The sequence below is a fragment of the Acanthochromis polyacanthus genome, chromosome 7, assembly GCF_021347895.1.
Source record: "Acanthochromis polyacanthus isolate Apoly-LR-REF ecotype Palm Island chromosome 7, KAUST_Apoly_ChrSc, whole genome shotgun sequence".
NCBI classification, from domain to species: Eukaryota; Metazoa; Chordata; class Actinopteri; family Pomacentridae; genus Acanthochromis; species Acanthochromis polyacanthus.
Genome location: NC_067119.1, coordinates 37700794 through 37721085, shown reverse-complemented (window position 1 = coordinate 37721085; position 20292 = coordinate 37700794). Strand labels below are relative to the sequence as shown.

At 39.9% G+C, this 20292-nt stretch overlaps 1 long non-coding RNA gene across 1 annotated transcript; it reads right to left on the bottom strand.

The window, feature by feature from the left end:
• Positions 1-1143: 1143 nt before the first annotated feature.
• Positions 1144-2482, bottom strand: LOC127534734 (uncharacterized). The gene is made up of 3 exons (XR_007943102.1): positions 1599-2482; positions 1398-1460; positions 1144-1236 (listed from the first exon to the last, which is right to left on the bottom strand). It is a non-coding gene; the product is annotated as an uncharacterized LOC127534734 (long non-coding RNA).
• Between the last annotated feature and the right edge of the window lie 17810 nt (positions 2483-20292).

The following is a 20292-nucleotide window of genomic DNA, read 5'->3' as shown; positions in this document are numbered from 1 at the left end:
ATCAGCCCTGTACAGGCACGCAGGCACACATGCTTCACACCACAACCCCTGTGTGAAAATGAATTTGTCTATGTGAACCGAAAAAATGTACATTCAATCAGTGTACAAATTATTGGTACATCGGACATGATCATAGCAAATTTAGTGGCAGGGTGGCCTGGGTCACACATGATTCATTCATCCTGACGCACAGCAGTGAAAAGACTGCCGGCCGGCGCTGCGTGAAATGCCGTGGATCCCGCAGCTTATTTATATACAGATACATTCATGAGTTACTTTGCATTGGCCATTCATAGTAAAATGTGGGTGTGTTGTGGGCGGAATGTGAGGTGGATCCACCTGTGCAATCTTCCAGCTGGTGTGTGATTTATCATGAAATTGCATGCAGCTGTGCTTACACACAGTTTTATAAATCAGGGGCGAAGGGCATACGCCCTTTTCGTATTTTCGGCGTACGCAAACTTTAGTATGGATCCTGTGCAATGTTTTATTAATGAGGCCCCAGATCTTTACATTGGTGAGACCAAGCAGCCTCTACACAGATGCATTGCCCAGCACAGAAGAGCCAACACCTCAGGACAAGATTCAGCTGTCCGTTTACATTTTCAGGAGAAAGGCCACTCCTTCCAGGACTCAAATCAGGGCCGGCCCTAGGTTCACAGGCACCCTAGGCAAAATAGTAATACGGCGCCCCCCCCCCCTTCGAATCCAATACACTTTCCCATAAATCTCTGCGCAGAGATTCAGCAGAGGTGTCTACACTAAAGACCTGCTTTAATTTGTTATTTATTTATTTTTTTACTGTGATTCAAATATTTCTATAAAATGCAGAAAATATATTTGTTTTTCAAAGTATGATAAGTATGCATAATTTGCATTCTGGCATTAAATAAAGATAATGCACACAGTGAGCAACAAACTAAAACACTAAATTGTACCATATTTTTGAAGAACACCAAGATTTTTTTTTTTACTCTTTCTTTTATTTGCCAACAAATGACCATAACATGATGTATTGATTGTTTAAGTAATTGTGTATGCTTTTCTCACGAGTTTATATATATATATATATATATATATATATATATATATATATATATATATATATATATATAAAATAGAATGAATGTATATTCCTATATATAATACAAAATGTATAATACTCACCTGGTTCAACCGTTTGAGGTGGTGTCTGAAGAATTACAGTGCTGCTGCTTGGTGCTTCACTGACTGCTCCTGTACAAAGCAAAAACATATAGATCTTTAAGAATTACTTTTTTTCCTCAATTGTTTGTGTGAAAATTATATAATACAAAACATAAAGTGGATGGATTTGATTCAAATCTTATATAAGACGTATAATTACATTGCTACTACTTTGCTATTGTAATGCTCACCAGCATCAACATTTTGAAGTTGTGTCTCAATCACTGCTGTGCTTCTGCTTAATGCTTGAGATGCTGTGTAAAACACCAAATAATAGATTATTGACTTTTTGGTGAGCCAACATAATAACATATATAAGTCATAGACAGTGGAGTATCTCATACCACTCCAACAAAACTATTACATAAACATTAGTAATCCTTTCAACTTACAATGTTCACTGTCACTGTCACTAACAGCCACAGGAGAAGGTAACTGTGAGACCGAGCTTGCTGCCTCTTCTGCAGCAGCTTCTACAGTTGGCCCCTGTCGTGGCTGTAGATATTTTCTCAGAGCATCTGATCAAAAGAAACATGCTTGCACATTACATGAATTTGTGGATTATGCACAAAAGTGACTAAACCAACGAGGTAAAACGTCTGCTCTATTAAATAAACTGGCACAGGCAAGAATGTATGATGTTTCAACAAATAGAGGTAGGTTATAGCACATAATAAGTAGCATTTGACTTAGCTAGCGTTAGCACAATCGTAAATTGACATCCAGATGAAAGGTCGAATTATGTCATTATCCAAAGAATATATACCTCGACTTTGAGCCCGTTTCTCCTCCTCTTCTCTTCTTCGCTTTCTGAAAGCAGCACCCGAAGGCTTGGACAGCCTTTTCATGATAAAAGTTTTATGTTTACAAAAATGACAGCGCTACGACGACGACCATCTCATCAATAAACTGATGGGATGCGCTGCCCATCCCCCACTCACTCACCTTGTAAACTCAACAGCATGCTGTAGTAGCGCGGGGCGCCGCCCCGGCGGCGGCGCCGCAGATCAGATGGAAAAGGATGCATGCGTGACTCACAACTCGCGAGAGTTGTGAGTCATGATTAGTGAAAACGAGTTTTATTTTAAGTTTCACAAAATTTGTAGTTATTTATAGGTTGAGAGACTGAGAGTAAACATAATGGTGCATTAAGAAAGTGAATAAAAAAAAATTTAAAAAAAAAGGAAAGAAAGACTGAGAGGGAGACTGCCATTTGGCGCCCCCTCACCAGATGGCGCCCTAGGCAACGGTCTAGGCCGCCTATGCCGTGGGCCGGCTCTGACTCAAATGTACATATTCTAGACAGAGAGGACAGATGGTTTGAGAGAGGAGTGAAAGAGGTGTAGTGACAAATGAAAGGTCAAGTCTAACAGTATACTAGCACTATAACCAGACTGCATCTGGCATGTTCCTCAAAGTGCTGTCATGAATCCTTCCTGAGACTGCTCAATGAAAATTTCACAGTCAAGTTGGAAGCAAGTTTTTTGAAGCATCTTTAAATTACTTCATCAAGATGGAAGTAGGCCAAAAGTATAAAGGGTTCAAAATAAAACAAAGACTAAAAGTTCACAACCATCCTAGATGTTGGTGATTTGAGCTAAATGTTCATATCAGCAAGCTATCAAACACTGACAAGTGCATTTTAATGTTTAGAAGGTATAATGTTCTATATACTCACAAATATAGCTGTGTGGAGCACATAATGCTAATGCTATTATTACTTTTTGATTATGGGATATTTTTTTGCCTTACATAAATAGTGACCATATGGAGCATATGCGATACATTTGCTTGACATTACAGCTCAGAGCACACAAAATCATACAACTAATCTAATTGCAAATAAACCAGTAACTGCTGAGATGTTTCAGTCTGGACAAGAGATGGACTGACCGACACAGCCATCTGCAGACATCCGCACGGCCACACTCCTGAAAATGCAAAACCAGTACAACTCTATAGATCAACTTCAGCCAGCCAACTCACCCTGCAGCAAATTACCTGCATTTTGCATATGTGAACATGTTAAATTCATTTTTGTACTGAGTACTGGTATCAAATCTATTTCTGATCCATCAGAAAACATGTACTCATTCATTTAATATGATGCAAATCATCAATTGAGGCACAAATGTGTAAAAAAAAAAATGTTAAGAATGCTGCTTTATGCTGATTGCTGACTGGCTGCACAGCTATTTGTTGCAAATGTTGTTTGACTTCAACATGAGATTCATGGCATAAACCAGATTACTCTGGTGTAGGAGCTAATGAATGCTGCATTATAAGTACGTAGGAACCAGTCTTTGTCCGGACAGGTGTTCCACCTGGAAGGTAAAACAGTTTTGACCACTTAAGAAGATGCTGAAGAAGCCGGTCATGATGAATTGTTTGTTTGAGATGAAGAATGTTGGACTGCAATTGTTTGGAGCAATAAATGCACAGATTGTTGAAACGCAAGCTTTTGTCTCAGGCTCTCTTCATCATCAGATGCCGTAAACTTTATTTGGCGCATCGACTGTTTAAGTCCTGGTGAAACACCTCAGGGGCTTCAAGCATGGGCTTAGCCTCTACATCTGGTATTAATGTGTCCACTTCAGAGATTTAGTGCTGAAAAAGCAGTTAGTAACTGAGGACTGAATCTTCTACGAAATGTTTTGACTTTCAGTAACCTCTCCACAGTTACCGGACTGTCCCTCTGACAGGATGATCTGTTCTTTGAGTTTGTGTGAGATGACTCCCTGGAGTTACAGCAGAGTCATGTCCAGGGCTTGGTCAGGATGGGGGCCTCTATTGTTGGCCTGTATCACTGTGTGATTGTAGATTGTAGAAGTGTTTGCGTGTGTGTGTTGCAGGCAGCCCTGGAGAAGGCCCTTTCCTGTGTGGCGCTGAAGGTTCCTCCTGGGGCTGGGCGGCCGACGGCCTTGCAGACATGCTGTCTCGCTTCAGTTCCACCACAAGGCCTTACCATTGTTCTGTGCCTCACTCCCTTTGTCCTGTCCAGTCTGCCAACCCCCGCCCCCCCTCCAACACCTCCACCCTCTCCTCCTGTCTCTTGCCCTGCAGGTGCAGCTGATCTGTGGCCCAGAGAAGGAGGAAGTGCAGGCCAAGAAACAATAGCAGAGCTCAGCTACTATTTATATTTAAACTCTTTGTTTTATCTATATGTATTTCATCATTTATTTTGGGGCTTTGACATCAGTTTGCGCAATGTTGTTACCATGCTGCAAGTTAAAATCCCTTGTGTCAGCAGACACACATGTTCAGCTTATAATTGTTGTTGATGGACAACAGGATTATGGGATTCCCTCTTTGACCTGGGAGTAAAGTCCAGACTATATGGTACTTGTAGCAGTGCTTCATGTTTATCAACAGCAGATACATTATACTGACTGATTTTAAAATGCATTAGGACGTGCTTTGGAAGTCACTCTCTCAGATTCTATTTCAGAAGCTTTGTCTTGTCACTGATGTGCAAAATGTCAACAACCAGTTTCATACTGGGAGAAAGGCAGGGAAACACCAGGCTGTGAGCTGAACACAGGAAGTACCTAAATGTATTGCATAATATAATAGTAGATGTTGATGAAGTGCAGGGCCAATGCTATCTTTGCCAGTCAAGTGCAAAATGCCAATGATAGCAGCCTTGTATGTGTCCAGACAAGACACACACGTAACAGATCAAAGTGCTCGGCTGGTAAAATGTGGCAGACAGATAAGATGTAACAGGGCAGTGAGTGTATGTGTTGTGTGCAGTGCATTTTCAAGGCTTTTCAAGACTGAGAGGACTCTGTACTGTAAATCACTGATAGTGAAAGGTGAGATTACTACTGTATATATATATTATATATATTATACTATATATATATATATATATACATATATGTATATATATATATATATACTTTCGCCACATTTCAGGCTTCAAACATAAAGATATAAAATTGTAATTTTTTGTCAAGAATCAACAACAATTGGGACACAATCGTGAAGTGGAATGAAATTTATTGGATATTTGAAACTTTTTTAACAAATAAAAACCTGAAAAGTGGGGTGTGCAATATTATTCGGCCCCTTTACTTTCAGTGCAGCAAACTCACTCCAGAAGTTCAGTGAGGATCTCTGAATGATCCAATGTTGTCCTAAATGACTGATGATGATAAATAGAATCCACCTGTGTGTAATCAAGTCTCCGTATAACTGCACCTGCTCTGTGATAGTCTCAGGGTTCTGTTTAAAGTGCAGAGAGCATCATGAAGACCAAGGAACACACCAGGCAGGTCCCAGATACTGTTGTGGAGAAGTTTAAAGCCGGATTTGGATACAAAAAGATTTCCCAAGCTTTAAACATCTCAAGGAGCACGGTGCAAGCAATCATATTGAAATGGAAGGAGTATCAGACCACTACAAATCTACCAAGACCCGGCCGTCCCTCTAAACTTTCACCTCCAACAAGGAGAAGACTGATCAGAGATGCAGCCAAGAGGCCCATGATCACTCTGGATGAACTGCAGAGATCTACAGCTGAGGTGGGAGAGTCTGTCCATAGGACAACAATCAGTCGTACACTGCACAAATCTGGCCTTTATGGAAGAGTGGCAAGAAGAAAGCCATTTCTCAAAGATATCCATAAAAGGTCTCATTTAAAGTTTGCCACAAGCCACCTGGGAGACACACCAAACATGTGGAAGAAGGTGCTCTGGTCAGATGAAACCAAAATCGAACTTTTTGGCCACAATGCAAAACGATATGTTTGGTGTAAAAGCAACACAGCTCATCACCCTGAACACACCATCCCCACTGTCAAACATGGTGGTGGCAGCCTCATGGTTTGGGCCTGCTTTTCTTCAGCAGGGACAGGGAAGATGGTTAAAATTGATGGGAAGATGAATGGAGACAAATACAGGACCATTCTGGAAGAAAACCTGTTGGAGTCTGCAAAAGACCTGAGACTGGGATGGAGATTTATCTTCCAACAGGACAATGATCCAAAACATAAAGCCAAATCTACAATGGAATGGTTCACAAATAAACGTATCCAGGTGTTAGAATGGCCAAGTCAAAGTCCAGACCTGAATCCAATCGAGAATCTGTGGGCAGAGCTGAAGACTGCTGTTCACAAACGCTCTCCATCCAACCTCACTGAGCTCCAGCTGTTTTGCAAGGAAGAATGGGCAAGAATTTCAGTCTGTCCATGTGCAAAACTGATAGAGACATACCCCAAACGACTTGCAGCTGTAATTGCAGCAAAAGGTGGCGCTACAAAGTATTAATGCAAGGGGGCCGAATAATATTGCACGCCCCACTTTTCAGGTTTATATTTGTTAAAAAAGTTTAAAATATCCAATAAATTTCGTTCCACTTCACGATTGTGTCCCACTTGTTGTTGATTCTTGGCAAAAAATTAAAATTTTATATCTTTATGTTTGAAGCCTGAAATGTGGCGAAAGGTTGAAAAGGGGGCCGAATACTTTCACAAGGCACTATATATATATATATATATACATATACACACACACGAAACAACAGCACAGAACAGCCACTCAGCGACCCCCCTCAGATATTACTATAAAATGCAGAGAGCTGTTTGTTCACTGTCACTTAGAACTTAGAACATGTAACCCTGACACCGAAGGAACTCCAAAATGTGCCAAAGTGCGAATGTGTTCTTGTGCAAGTTGGACAGACACATCAACATTTTATGTACTGAAGTTCACAATCGAATCAAGCACACACACTAGTCAAGGGGCTTAAGGGTACAACATGTAACAACCTAACTAGTTTGTAGATCTAAGAACAAACACTACTGTTTAAAGGTTTGGGGTCACCCAGGCAATTTCATGTTTTCCATGAAAACTTACACTTTTATTCATGTGCTAACATACAGTATCTCACAAAAGTGAGTACACCCCTCACATTTCTGCAAATATTTAATTCTAATTGAAGTGTCATTTCTTCATTGTTGTCCCATGGGACTGCAATGAAGAAATGACACTTTGACACAATGTCAAGTAGTCGATGCACAGCTTGTGTAACAGTGTAAAGTCACTGTACCCTCAAAATAACTCATCACACAACCATGAATGTCTAAACCGCTGGCAACTAAAGTGAGTACGCCCCTAAGTGAAAATGTCCAAATTGGGCCCAAAGTGTCAATATTTTGTGTGGCCACCATTATTTCTAGCACTGCCTTAACCCTGTTGGGCATGGAGTTAACAAGAGCTTCACAGGTTGCCACTGGAATACTCTACCACTCGTCCATGATGGCATCACACAGCTGGTGGATGTGACCTGACGCACCTCCACCTTCCATTTGAGGATGCCCCACACATGCTCAATAGGGTTTACATCCAGAGACATGCTTGACCACCCATCACCTTTATCCTCAGCTTCTTTAGCAAGGTAGTGGTCATCTTGGAGGTGTGTTTGGGATCGTCATGTTAGAATACGGTCCTGCGGCCCAGTTTCCAAAGGGAGGGGATCGTGCTCTGCTTCAGTATGTCACAGTACATGTTGGCATTCATGGTTCCCTCAATGAACTGTAGCACCCCAGTGTCAGAAGCACTCATACAGACCCAGACCATGATACTCCCACCACCATGCTTGACTGTAGGCAAGCCACACTTGACTTTGTATTCCTCACCTGGTTGCCGCCACACACGCTTGACACCATCAGAACCAAATAAGTTTATCTTGGTCTCATCAGACCACAGGACATGGTTCCAGTAATCCATGCCTTTCATCTACTTGTCTTTAGCAAACTGTTTGCGGGCTTTCTTGTGCATCATCTTTAGAAGAGGCTTCCTTCTGGGATGACAGCCATGCAGACCAATTTGATGCAGTGTGTGGGATATGGTCTGAGTACTGACAGGCTGACCCCCCACCCCTTCAACCTCTGCAGCAATGCTGGCAGCACTCATACATCTATTTTCCACTGAGCACGCGCACTCAACTTTTTTGGTCAACCATGGTGAAGCCCGTTCTGAGTGAAACCTGCCCTGTTTAACCGCTGTATGGTCTTGGCCACCATGCTGAAGCTCACTTTCAGAATGCTGGCAATCTTCTTGTAGCCTAGGGCATCTTTATATAGAGCAACAACTCTTTTTTCAGATCCTCAGATAGTTCTTTGCCATAAGGTATCATGCTGAGCCTCCAGTGTCCAGTATGAGAGTGTGAGCATGATAATACCAAATTTAATTCACTTGCTCCCCATTCACACTGGAGACCTTATAACACTAACGAGTTGCATGACACCAGGGAGAGAAAATGGCTAATTGGGCTCAATTTGGACATTTTCACTTAGGGGTGTACTCACTTTTGTTGCCAGTGGTTTAGACATTAATGGCTGTGTGCGGAGTTGTTTTTGAGGGGACAGAAAAATTTACACTGTTATACAAGCTGTACACTAACTACTTGACATTGTATCAAAATGTCATTTCTTCATTGTTGTCCGGTGAAAAGATAGAAATATATATTTGCAAAAATGTGAGGGGTGTACTCATTTTTGTGAGATACTGTAATTGCACAAGGGTTTTCGAATCATCAAGTAGCCTTTCAACATCATGAGCTAACACAGTGTAGCATTAGAACAGTGATGGTTGCTGGAAATGTTACTCTGTACCCCTATGTAGATATTCCATTAAACATCAGCCGTTTCCAGTAATGTCTAGATTGTATTTGTGATTCATTTAATGTGACCTTCATTGGAAAAAAAATGTTTTTCTTTCAACAATATGGACTAAGTGACCCTAGACTTTTGAATAGTAGTGCACGAATGTGTTTTTTTTGACACAACTTTTGACCCAAATTTAGCACAAATTGTCAAAAACACTCAAAATAAAATGGCATTTAACTTTACCTTCAACTACAATGAAGTGAATGGTAGCTACATCATGTTTAGAAGTCCCTTTTTGTGCACAACTCAGAAATCTATATGAAAATAGGTAAATAGGTAAAACGGTAGAGATGCAGTGAATCGTGCACACAAGGATAACTACAAACATTTCTGGATCATATCTCCTTGAAGAAATTCAAGATGTACCCAGAAAAACTGACAATAAGATCTGTGAGAAAAATTTAGAAGAAAAGCTGAGAGTCCATCCATTCTCTATACACCGCTTTATCCTCACTACGGTCGTGGGGGGTGCTGGAGTCTATCCCAGCTGACTCGGGTGAAGGCAGGGGACACCCTGGACAGGTCACCAGTCTGTCACAGGGCTACATATACAGACAAACAGTCACACTCGCATTCACACCTACGGGCAATTTAGAGTAACCAGTTAACCTCAGCATAGTTTTGGACTGTGGGAGGAAGCCAGAGTGCCCGAAGAAAACCCACACATGCACAGGGAGAACATGCAAACTCCATGCAGAAAGATCCCAGGCCCACCCTGGGATTTGAACCGGAGATCTTCTTGCTGCAAGGCAAAAGTGCTAACCACTACTTCACTGTGCAGCCCCAGAAAAGCAGAGAATGAGAGGTTCAATTCCTGGCTCACAGGACAGGCCTGTCATTGTGTAAACTAAGCACGTTAGTTGAATTTTAGAATTAAGGAAGCAACAAAAATTGCAGCCCTCTCAGTCAGATGTAATAGAGGTGTGGCCAGAGGGATTAAACCTCATAAGATTTTATTGAGAAGAATATTGATGTCTTGACTATGATGTATAAACAGAAGAAAAAGAAGACTGGTGGCGGAAACTTGCAACAGTATAATCTCAAACAGAAGTGTACAGTAGGTCCTTGGTTTACGGCGTTTCGTGGTTACATCGTGGTTACATCGCCATCACCCATGAATTATTAAGAAAGTCTTGTTCCATCGTTCTGACGTATACCGTTTGCAACGTTAAAACTAATTTTCATAGGAACTAGTTGGCAAGTGGAGCGGACAAATACGTCATCATGCGGCGCTATATGAGTAAGACGGTTTGTTTACATTCACTGGTTGTGCGCCACATTGGATGGTGCTACATTCGCTTTCTTTCGTTTGTGTTGTGTTTTTGGGAAACTTTTTGCCCTTCATTATGAGTCCCAAGTGTAAGTCAGACTCTTCTGATAGAAGTGCTTCAAAGAAAGGGAAAGCCATCTCCATGGAAGTGAAATTAGTTAGAATAAAACACTCGGAAAAGGGCAAAACACCAACAAACAAACAAAAAATCTGACTTGTGGCGAAAATTGCATTACGTCGCACCATAGGAATGGAATTTTGACATAAATCGAGACCCCCCCCCGTATCTCCATTAGGCATTGCTGATACTGGGTAGCATCACTGGGTGTTAGCCAGTATCACTTGTTAAACTACTTGTTCTCATCTCACAAATGCATCCAGTATGACTGTTTTAGGAAATAGCATGATAAATTAAAGTTGAAAAAGGAAAAAATACAATATTTACTGTAAAATATGAAAGAAAATACATGTAGCTAACTGTTGTCACAGAAGCTGCAGTACATTTTGGCACACTTTTACATTTTGCCAACTCAAAATGAAACTGTCACTGAAAAAGCCTGTGTTTTTTTTTTTACATCCTCGGCTTTAGTGGCTATTGCTCACAGACAATTGCAAATTTTTACAGTTCCAGAGTAAAAGGCTTACAACAATAGCTGCTTCCAACCACACAGCAATTATCAGCTGAGGCAGGAACTTGATAAAGAAAGGGGAAATTGATAAGGCCCAATTGCTCTGTAGCTGATTCATATCTGAGCGGGCGTTTCAGGCATTACGCCACTGGGAGAGCGCACTTGTACTTCATCTGCTGCAGTCACGCTTTGGCCTGGGTTTACGTCTATGGTCTACATTAGCAGCTCATGTGTTGAACAGCTGCTGTGGTCAGATCATTAGGGCGTCCTGCTTAATTCAAGTGATTTTCAACAGAACAATGCACTTTGGTCACTTGCAATATGTTGTGCATCAGTTACCTCTGCCAGTAATGTTGCAATAAAATCAGTCAGTATCTACTCTGCTATGTCATACTTTATTAACACACATTAAGCAGTTATGTTTACAGAAACAATGGCCTCAACTTGAACCCTTTTAGTTTCATCTTGGCTTTTGTCCAGCTTATTATGGTCAATAAAACTGTGCTTGATTGCAGGAGGTATTACTGTTGATGAAAAATAACCCTTCACTCTTCAAGAATACCCTTTTTTTTTTTTACCCGATTAATGTGTCCATATGGTGTTTTCTGTCTCTAAATATTGATATTAAGATACTGTGCTTACATGTATTCTTTCTGGACTTTGAATGGCAGTGTAAAATTTCACAGGAAATCGTGTGATAGCTGTTTGGATATTTTTAATAAAAGACAAAAAATGTTAGTTCATAGAGGTGCTAAGGTTATAGGATCACTAAAGTTAGTAGGATTTATAAGTTAGATGTCATTAAATGTTTGAAATAGGATGCCGTTAGTTCATCAGCAGATGAACTAATGGCAATGGTCAATGGTGGACTGATAATCAGACCAATATTGCTTTTCCCATGGCCATGCAGCAAGACTGCTTAAAACCGGTACTGCTTCCATGATCATGTTGTCATGCCACACTAATCCTCCAATGGAAAGCAAAGTAGGTGGGTGGATGAAAAAATGGACTGGAGCTACAGCTTCTGTAGCTGTTTAGGATAAATCCAGTTAATTTTATCCTCTCTTCCTTGGTGCTTGTGTTAAATTTCTACGTCCAGATTTTGTTGTAATAATCTAATTTTTAGGAAATAAATATTGCTTTTTCTCAAATTTAGTCGAAGTTTTTTTTTTTAAAGATGTTTTTGGCTGGCCTTCATTTGGAAAAGTAGGTCATCAATGAATATGATTGAGGAAATGTGATCCAAGTCAGGCTGCACAGTGGAGTAGTGGTTAGCACTTTTGCCTTGCAGCAAGAAGATCTCTGGTTCAAATCCTGGGGTGGGCCTGGGATCTTTCTGCATGGAGTTTGCATGTTCTCTCTGTGCAATGTGTGGGGTTTCTCCGGGCACTCCGGCTTCCTCCCACAGTCCAAAAATACGCTGAGGTTAACTGATTGCTCTAAATTGTCCGTAGGTGTGAATGTGAGTGTGATTGTTTGTCTGTATATGTAGCCCTGTGACAGACTGGTGACCTGTCCAGGTTTTCTCCTGCCTTCGCCTGAGTCAGCTGGGATAGACTCCAACACCGCCCGCGACCCTAGTGAAGATAAAGCGGTGTATAGAGAATGGATGGATGGATGATCCAAGTCAATTTTATCAATAGAAACTTACAGAAATGACAACACTGAAACTAGCTTTCAAAAGTTACATACTGTGCTGCTTTTCAGTAAATTAATCAAAGTCTCACATGCCCCCACAGTGTGCCCTTCACCATGACCCCTGGTTTAAGGGCTGGTCTAAATGGGCTGTTTTGCTTTAACAACCAATGAGCTGCTGCCTATCATGCCCCCTCCAGGAAGAACATGCTGACTGTGTCTGTGATTGACAGCCAGAGGTGTTAACCATTGACTAGTATGGTGTTAAAAAGCGCATTTGCCAAAGTCTTACTTGGTTGTAAAGATGGGAGGCTGACTAGTTGTGACAGAAATAAACAGCTTGGTATTTGAGGAGCTTCTCAATTCACACCTCCAAGTTTCAAAGAACCACAAAACAAACAAATAAAAAACATTAAATGCAGATTTTCACCATCTGGGACCTTTAAGTTGATATCTTAGCAATCAGTTACTTATTTATACATCTGGGAGGTACAGAGCAGTTCATTTGAAACACTCTTTTAGCTCTACTTTTGGTCTCCACCAACTCCAGAGGGATGTATTTTGCTTTTTAGATGATAAATTCTTCACTTTATTATCTCGTCTTTAACTGTGCCTTTCTTTTGTTTTGTGCAGGGGAGGCAGTGTGCAGTGGGATTTTTAGAGTATTTTCACAGATCACTTTAATGCAAATTATAGCATTTTAATATGCTGAAGTTACCACATTATCATCTGTATTTTTAGTACTAACCTTACATTAACAGTAGCTTTTGAATAATATAAAATAATACACTTTTGGGACCTTAAATGGAAGGTCAGGAGATCTCTAAAGCCAGTACCAATTCACCCAGGGGTGTCCAACTCATTTTAGTTCAGGGCCCAATTTGATTTCAAGTGAGCCGGACCAGTAAAATCACAGCATATTGACCTATAAATAGCCACAACTAGAAATTTTTCCTGTGTCATAGTGCAAAAAAGTACATTCTGAAAATGTTCACATTCAATGAACTATCTTTTTACAAAATACTATGAACAACCTGAAATTTCTTAAGAAAAATAAATTCAATTTCAACATTATGCCTCAGTTATTATTTGTGCTTTACACCTTACAGATCACAGTGTCTACAAAGAAACAAAATACATAGTCACAGGTCTCTGGAACTGAATGCCATGGTTTTTTTCTTAATGATCAAAACGACAAAAGTCAGACAAAAAAAGACAAAAAACAACAAAAACGAGACAAAATATTACAAAAATGACACATAAAAGGACAAAAGCGAGAAACAAAATGACAAAACAAACCTAGACAAATAACATGAAACAAAGCAAAAAAGAGAAAAAAATAGACAAAAAAATTACAAAGTGACAAAAATAGACAAACAACAAAAACAAGACAAATGTTACATAAATTACACAAATGAGACAAAAATGACACAAATGAGGAACAAAATGACAAAAAATAGACACAAACAAAGACACAAGTGAGACAAAAAACCCCACAAAATGACGATAAAAAAGATACACAAAACAATGAATAAAGCAAAACACAAAATTACAAAAATATACAAAAAACACAAGCGAGACAAAAAGGAAACACAAAACAACAAAAATGAAAAATAAAACGACAAAAACATGACACAAAAATATATAAGCGAGAAACAAAATGACAAAAAAGGGTACAACATGAAACAAAATAAAAGCAAGACAAAAAAACTAGACACAACAGTTACAAAGTAACAAACAACAAAAATGACATAATAGATAAAAACGAGAAAAAACTACAAAAAATAGACAAACAACACAAATGAGACAACAACAAAACACAACATGACAAAAACGATACACAAAACAATGAATAAAGCAAAACACAAAATGACAAAAAAGGGCAAAAACACAAGAAAGGCAAAAAGGAAACACAAAACAACAAAAACAAGAAACAAAACAACAAAAAATAAGAGAAACGGCAAAAATCTGATGAAAAAAGGCAAAAAACAAAAACAAACTTTACAAAAATGAGACAAAATGACAAAAGAACAATGAGCAATGCAATATTTTACTCTATAATCAAAACAACTTGTCAAGGTCTAGAAATTAAATTTAGAGTTATGCAAATTTACAAAATCATCTTGCCGGCCGGACTGGACCCTCTGGCGAGCCGATATTGGCCCACAGGCCACATGTTTGACAGCCCTGAATGAACCCCTCTATAGACCATGAATGTCTGCACCAAAAATATCCAGTGAGAGCCAAAATATTTCACTTTGGACAAAAGTGCAGGACCAACATGATAGTCCTGCTAGAATTAGCGAGAATTAAAACATTACAAATTCTTTTTGTCTTCTGCAGCTCAGCTCTGACAAATAAGTCTGTGCAACATTGCTCAACCAAACTCAAGCCCTCAGAACTATGCTCAAATATATATATATATTTTTTATCCTCCCTCTTTTCTGTTCTTCAGCCCCTGCTAAGATGTGAGAGGCTGTATTTATCTTGCCCTGAAATCAGGATCACTGTTATAATGAGAGCGGGAGGGAGGCAGTGGGTAGCTGTCAGACTATGATGATGGATGATGATAAGGGCTCTTAATCTGGCCACTCATGTTAACTCAAGGTGGCACTGAAGATGAAGGCTTTGGCAAACCAGCGGGACACATGATGAGAGTATGACTGGTACAGAGAGGAGGCTGTTGTGAAAGGGTCCTAAATGATCCTGATCAGCAGGTATGGTCATGATTTCACTGACTTAACTTTTGGCTGAAAGAGGAAAACAGAAACTGAGAGAAAACAAATGCATTTTTGTTATGTTGTTTTGTCCATAAAATATGCCATGGACCAAAAACTTGTGTTCATACATGCTTCCTACATATGCCTTTAGTTGACGTTTTCATTTACCAGATAATTGACCCATTCACGTGTTACATGTCACATGTTTTATCTACAGTGTGATGTACATAGTGGCTGTGCACATGGGGTCTTTTTTTTAATATTTCAAAGTGTTTGAATGAGACTGAGTCAAATATAAACAATGGAAAAATACACTTGAGTGTGTTGCAGTGGGTTGCTACAATCCAAACCGATGTAACACATAGGCTCTAATAAATAACAATCTGGGGAAGAAAAGGCACTGAAATATGGCTCATGCAATGACATAGATGTTTTTTCATTTTGCACGTCATTTATATAAGCTGAATATATTCATATTGACTTACAGTGGTGCTGATTTTCCATCACAACACAATCAAGCTGTAATCCTGGGGTGTCAAACTCATATTAGCTGAGGGGCCCAATTTGATCTAAAGCAGGCTGGACCAGTAAAATCATCACAAAATAGCCTATAAATAACAACAACTTCAAATTTTTTCCTTTGCTTTTGTGCAAAAAAGTACATTCTGACAATGTTCACATTGAATGAACTATTTTTTTTAAAGACCATGATGAACAACCTGAAATTTCTTTTTTCTACAGATCACAGTTTGTCTACAAAGGCACCAAACATTTAGTCACAGGTATCAGGAACTGATCGGCATAGTATTTTACAACTTGTCAGGTGTAGAAATTATTTTGAATTCTCATTCATTCACACGTCTGTGTAGCACCACACAAACTGAAGTGGGAACTACACTGGTCCCTTGTGTATTGTACGTTTTTTAGATTGTTTTTTAAAAAAAAAATTTGTCTAGAAAATGCTTATAATAACGCAAAAATAATTAAAATATTGTAGCAATCGCAGAGTCGGTTGCTATGACTGAACTGTTGCGCTGCAATGCACTATGGGAATTTGGGGTGTTGGGGGTTTAAAAGTAATTATTGTGGTTTATGTTAGTGTTACAGTGTTATTAGTGTTTGTGTTTTATTGTGGTTTAGTTAGCCTAGTTAGTTTGGTTGAGTGTTGTCAGGACTTTGAGTGTTTGATGACTTCCTGCCACATTAAAAGGTCAGTTAAACTCTGTGTGCCAAAATGAAAGCATCTGCTGACCGTTGAGTGAATAAAAGACATGTTTTGTTTATACCGTGTTATGCTTCAATGTGGCATGCCATAATGATAAAAGTATAGTAATAAGTATATTTCATAAAGTCCCACAAAGTTGCATAAAATCGATACTTAAAGCAATATATAAATCCGCAATATGATGAGACTGCAATATGACGGATCATTGTATTATGCAAGAAGGTTCAGTTGTCCCCCTGCCTTGTAAATGTAGAAAATTTATACATGGAAAAATGCATAAAGATTGTGACAGTGCATCAATAATAGGGTTCAATCAAACCACACTCAGTCCTACTGAAACTGCTGACTGACATATTGCACAATGTTCAATGTCTTTTCACAGGAAGTATTCATTTTCGCCTCTGTAATTTTTACACTTTGCAAAGTCTTCCAGGCCGGATTAGACCACTTGGCGGGCCTTTTTTGGCCCGCGGGCCTTATGTTTGACACCCCTGCTGCAAACCATCGTGAAACAGGATCACAGCAGCTGCAATGCCAGTGAATATGTCCGGATTTAATAATGTAGTTATTATTAGCAAATAGTGATCACTAGATAATTACATGAACACAATGCACTCATGGATCAGACCACACCCATTGTCTACCTCAGCTGCAATTATGATCTCAGCTGCTCACCTGTAAAGTTTGTGCCGGGTTAAGTTCTTGAAACCGCCTTTGTGTAAGTTCATGCTATACACACATACACACGCACGCACGCACGCACGCACGCACGCACGCACGCACGCACGCAGTTCAGTTCAGTTCAGTTCAGTAAATTTATTTCAACCTGCACACAGCTCTTTTGACAACAGACATAAAATTATATCTTGGTTTGAAAAGGGGATGGATGAAGCCAAAGCTTTTAAATTTCCAACCCCCCACTCACCCTCACAGAAACATTACAGTACAACAATACAAGAAAAAACAAAAAACAACTAACTACAGAGATAAACATACAAAGACAGACGGGCCCATCATCACTGACTCTAACGCACGCACGCACGCACGCATGCACGCACGCACGCACGCACACACAGATGACTCGCAAGGTGAAAACAATACCAGCTTCACTATCACAGCTCATAATTAAGCTTCTATAGTGTGACCCAGCCAACCAAAAAGTGAACTGAGGACACATTATGCTTTCAGACTGCACAGAGAGCTTTAATGCTTGATCAGCATGCTCAAAAACAGAGAGTAAAATCTACAGTGTCTGCATGTGCTTGGACCAGGCCGGCTGCCTCAAAACCGGTTTCAAACCTGTACAGATTAAGCCTGTGGATCAAGTCAGAGGGGGCTGGAGAGAGCATAGCAGAGCACACCACATCACTGCTTTATCCAGCCAGCCTGGCACCTACAGTAAAGCCTCTAAGCAGATCAGCTGTCAGCTGGCCAGAACAAACGTACCACACTGTACACAAAACAGTAACTTGCACTGAGCAAGCTGAATTCTGGTGTTGTGATGTGATCCTGTTCTGCTCTAATTTTTAAAGCATTTTCCCTTTGCTCAGTGGCAAATCCAGACAGGAGCACTAGCATAGACAGACGCTTTTTTTCTTTAGTTGTCAGGCAGACCAAAGCTATGAATTATACTTGCAGATGATGAGGGGGTAATGTACTTTTTTTTTTTTTGCTTTGACAGTCAGGTAGAAAAGCTAAATCTATGATTTATACCAGCAGATGAAGGAGTTACGCACTTTTAATCATGAGCACCAAGCACACACAGGTCCTGCAAGAAGTTAAAAGCACTAAGCTTATTATTGTTGACAATTATGAATGATACATTTACCCAACTGGAGTTATGTCACAACTGGGAGGTCAGTTTTTGTTTTTTGTTTTTTTTTAACCAGCTTGGTGTGTAACCTTTCCTCCCTCTGTTCCACACCATCAGCAGATCTCACAGGTGCAGTTTTATATCTGAATGTGTTTTCTGTAAATTATCCAGAGCACTGGAAGAACAGGAGACTGTTTACCAGTGAAGGACAAGAGAGAGATCAGTATGCAGTGTTCTGTGAGTGACTGGGGCCTGTTTACTACCTGGAACAGGCCAGCACTGAGATGAGATGGATGATATTACTGGTGGCATCCACAGGGAGCCATGAAAACTGGTTCTAACCAGCTCACTTGACTTTGCTGCTTCTTTTGTTCTGCACTTGCATTAGCTCATCTGCTAATGTTTGCTGTCAGCGTAAGTGATCTGTGTACAGATGGCGAGTGACAGAAACCTGACCTGCCTCTCATCAGATTTACAAAGAGTCCCGCCTCTTTTTTACTGTGACATCTTAAGTGACATCATTAAGGTGCTTGAAGTGAATTAATTGGCCAAGACTGGTGACGATGATGATGATGGATTCAGGGACAAGGAAAGTCTGGCGAGGTTCCGGTGTGGATGGAAAGTGGAGATCGCCATCTGGTGTTACTATGTGATATGACAATTTAGAAGATGGAACTATGCTGTGGGTCTTCAGGGAAGAGCCCAGACCTGTTCCAACCCCTGGAGATCCAGGGTCTGTCAGTGGAGCAGATGGAAACTTTTAAATATCTTGGGAAGGAGATTGACACCTGCCTGTCCTTTGGCCAACACATGAACTCAGTTCACAAAAAGGCGCAGCAGCATCTCCACCTGCTCAGAAACCTCCATTCTTTTAATATCAGCAAAGACATTTTAAGCCTCGTTTATAAATCACTTATCAAATTCATCCTCCCCTTCTTCAACTGGGAGGTCAGGGGTTTTTTTTAACTTCTTGAACCAGCGTGGCATGGTTGAACTTCCTCACCATGAAACACAAAACAAAACTCTCCCGAATAATAAATCAGGCCAGTAAAATCACTCTATGAAGAAAAGGATTTTTTCTTCAATGAAGATAACATTAAATGAATGATAAATCCAGTGTAGACATTGTTAATGTGGTAAATGACTATTATAGCTGGAAACAGCTGCTTTTTAATAGAAAATCTACATAAGGGTATAGAGGAACATTTCCAACTACCATCACTCCTGTGTGCTAATGCTGCATTGTGTAAGCTAATTGATTAGAAAATCCTTGTGCAGTTATGTTAGCACATGAATAAAAGTGAGAGTTTTCATGGAAAACAGGAAATTGTCTGGGTGACCCCAAACATTTGAACAGTAGTGTATATTTTCAATATTTTATCTCTCCTTTCTTATGTGATGTTTGCAAATCTGCTATTAAAGGACTGACTGGTGGAGTAGCTCTGAATGATTGTTTCATTTGAATTTGCATTGGTGTAGAAGCATTTTTTTTATATTGGACGTCATGTAGTGATGGTGTGGTCATTAATTTTCTTATGTATTATTTTGGCTCTATACTACCTTCCATGAGGAGAATATAAAATTAATTTTTGTAATTGATTCATGGTTAGTGGGAATGTTTGTCTGTATATGTAGCCCTGTGACAGACTGGCGACCTGTCCAGGGTGTCCCCTGCCTTTGCCCGAGTCAGCTGGGATAGACTCCAGCACCCTCCGCAACCCTAGTGAGGATAAAGCGGTGTATAGAGAATGGATGGATGGATTATTCTTGGTTCCTCTTCTTTGACCTGCATTCAAGTCTTCTATTGAGTCATCTTGCTGCTTTTGAACATAGCTGACTTAAGTAAAACTTTTTGTTTTGGTGGACAGTCAGACCCTGCTGTAATCAGATCACACACACATAAGTATGCACATGGTAGATGTACCAGATAACAAGACAAGAAACTTTACCTGAAGTAACTTTATTGTTGCTGCAAAATACATATTGATGTCAATTATCATATGGTTCGCTGTATAATCACCCCATCTAGTGGTCAAAGTGTATATTTCAACTTTACTGCTTGCCAACGCAGCAGTCTATCCATCCATCCATCCTCTATATACCGCTTTATCCTCACTAGGGT